Source organism: Penaeus chinensis, chromosome 8 (genome assembly GCF_019202785.1).
Source record: "Penaeus chinensis breed Huanghai No. 1 chromosome 8, ASM1920278v2, whole genome shotgun sequence".
Lineage (NCBI taxonomy): Eukaryota > Metazoa > Arthropoda > Malacostraca > Decapoda > Penaeidae > Penaeus > Penaeus chinensis.
The window spans coordinates 23,523,192-23,526,399 of record NC_061826.1 but is presented as its reverse complement, the minus strand read 5'-3'; positions in this window follow the sequence as shown (position 1 = coordinate 23,526,399).

The following is a 3,208-nucleotide window of genomic DNA, read 5'->3' as shown; positions in this document are numbered from 1 at the left end:
AAGTCTGCCTGGATTTCTTTCAACAAACTCAAGTAGATTCAACCTTTGCGTCAAAGACAATCACCAGTGATGAGAGTTGGGTTTACTGCTAAACAGCAGTCATTATTATAGAAGAGATCTGAAAAAGCGAGGAAGTCAGAGGCATAACTATTATATCCATAGACCATGATATTTTTTTTTCGACAGCTACTACGCTGTGCACCGTGAAGTCGCCTCCAGGGTTAGAGTGCCAATGCAACGTTAAACTGAACGTTTGGTTTGTGGGAAGACATTTAGCATACATGACCTGAACTATGACATGATGGCAACTGTTTACTCCATCACTGCAATGCTCCTACTTCCAATGCTTTGCAAACGCTCACGTTTTAGGCCGCCACAATAAGACCCCACTCCTCTCTCCTATTCACCGGATTTGGCTCCCTCCCTATTCCCTAAAAGCTAGCTGGAGGTGTGTCGTTTTGACACCGTGGAAGAGATTCAGCACAAATCATTGACAACTCTCATCATAATTCTGGGACAGGGATTCTAAGGAGTTTTCCAAGATAGGCATTTTGGGTACAATAAATAAAGATGCCATTCTTGGCTTTTACTGCTGTTGTCCCTAAAAAATGTTTGACTTCAAAGTCGGTGCAGAAAGGAACCCTACTACATCATCCTGCAGCTTAGTGAGCGCGTTCCACGTGTACAGGTAGACAGCTAGATACAGATATATAAATATTATATATATATATATATATATATATATATATATATATATATATATATATATATGTATATATACATATATGTATATATATATATATATATATATATATATATATATATACACATATGCCTGTACACAAATATTTATGCATGCATCTATCTACATATGTATGTATGCATAAATATAGCTAGCTTTACAGAATCCTTACCTGTGTTCGTTATAATGCCAAAGTCAATGCTGATGATATCAACCTCGTCATCAAAATACGAGCCACTGACAGCCATGCCTCCATTAGCCAGGGCAACCTCCGCGGCTGGCAGCGAGCACTCCACGTTCCTGCGGTTGCATAGAAAGTTATTCGGTAATGTTTCTGCAATTGGGAAAAGTTGCTCATCGCTCCTCATAATCATTCACTATATCAAAATAGTAAATCCACACACAGAAAGTACGCAGATATAGTTCCTTGACATTGAGCCTGACCTGCCAGCATAGATGATCCGGACGTTGCTGAGAAGGAAGCTAGACCTTCCTTGTGCCGGCGAAGTTGTCTGAAAACGGAAGTGCGGAAAGAAGAAACGGCGTAATAGAATGTAATACGGGATAGGACACAAGGAGAAAAAAATGGGGGGTAAGAAAAGAAAAAAAAAAACGGTATGTAAAAGGTGGAAACAGAAAGAACAGATTAACGAAATGTACAGGAAACGCATCTTTCCAAAGGGAAAGAAAGCATTAAGATATTCTTTAGTTCGAAAGAGTTAAAAACAGAAATCCAAGTGTAATTCCAAACAAGACTGCGAGTGACCATCAAAGTTAATTAAGTCTTACTAGTACCGTATGACGATGACAGAAATCGAAAGGCCTACAAAACAAGCGTTTAGGGAGTGTTTACCAGCACAGCTTGAAGGGGAATAGCCTGGCCCACCGGGACTGAGATGTTGAAGATGGCGGTGGAGGTCTCCTTTACGCTGATAACCGAGTCGTTGAAAACACCGCCAGTGACAATGGGGTTTCCGTTGCTTACCTGCGAAGGGAGATGAGAATAGCGAAAGGAGGAGAGGGAGAAGAGGGTAGGAAGGTGGTAGTATTTATCATTGTTTGAAAGCTGTTGGAGATGCTCAGAGTACACTTTCATACCGCCAAGGAGCTGTTGGCGTCGACGGGAATACCAGGAGAAACGGCTGCCAGTCCTTGAGCGGTTCCATCATAAAGTACATCGGCAGTAAACTGAAAAGCAACGGGAAAAGGTTTTACCTTAACCTTCCTTCGGTTTTCTTAAGACAATACTTTCGGTTTATTTTGCAAGATTTTTTTTTTCAAATACTACAATACCAACCTGCAAAGTCGACGCATCTGGGTTGACAGGAAGGAAAGCGACCTTCATCTTAATGATATCAACATCTACATGATCATCTACTAGCTGTTGCTCGATGCGACACACGTGGCCGAGGTCTATCAGGAGCCCATTGCTGTTATCAAAAAATAATAATTGCTACACAGGGTTTTTGCGCTGTAGCAATTAATATTTAATTATTCACATAATCACATATTACCTGTATTTTTATAAACATCTACTTCAGTGATTTCATAAAAGAAAAATAACACAAAACAAGAAAACAAAACAAAAGCAACTGATTGAATGACAGCAGTGTCTAGAAAACAAAGGCGCGAGTGGGACATCGGCGCAGCCCGAGCGGACGTCCTAAGACTCCAGCGCCCCCGACGAGCAGTGCCGGGTCACCTTAGTGGCTGAGTGGAGGCCCTTGAGCCATTGAGACAAGGCATGAGGTCCCCCACGAAGGAGACATGAGCCGAGCACAGGGACACGTCTTCAGGGGCGCCCGTGACGACCACGCCCATTAGATGGTTCACGCCTCGGGGCACGGCCACCTCCACCTCCATCACGTTCGTCCTGCCGGAGCTCACTGCCGCGGGAACATCTGTGAGGGGAAGAAGCACAGGCTGGAGGGCTTCAAGGGAAAGGCCGCGAGGGCGACGTAGCATCGATAGTCTTTGGGTATGTGTATTTTGAGTATATGCAGCATATATAAATATATATATGCGTGTGTTTGTGCGTACACACACTCACACACACATACACACACACACACACATATATATATATAATCTATCCATATATATATACATATACATACATATATATATACATATACATACATATATATATATATGTATGTATATATATATACATACATATATATATATATATATATATATATATATATATATATATACATGCATGTGTGTGTATATATATATATATATATATATATATATATGTATATGTACATATTCATATATTTTTGTAAGTATGTATACATACATGTGTAAGGATCTCAAATGACCACCTATATGTAAAAGCCAGTGCACACACTATTACTCCGGGCATGAGACCGGAGGGCCAGTACTAAACCAGCCATGCTACACGACCCACCAAAAGGAGTGTGCAACTAGGATCTAACTAGCTTCCATAGACATTACCTA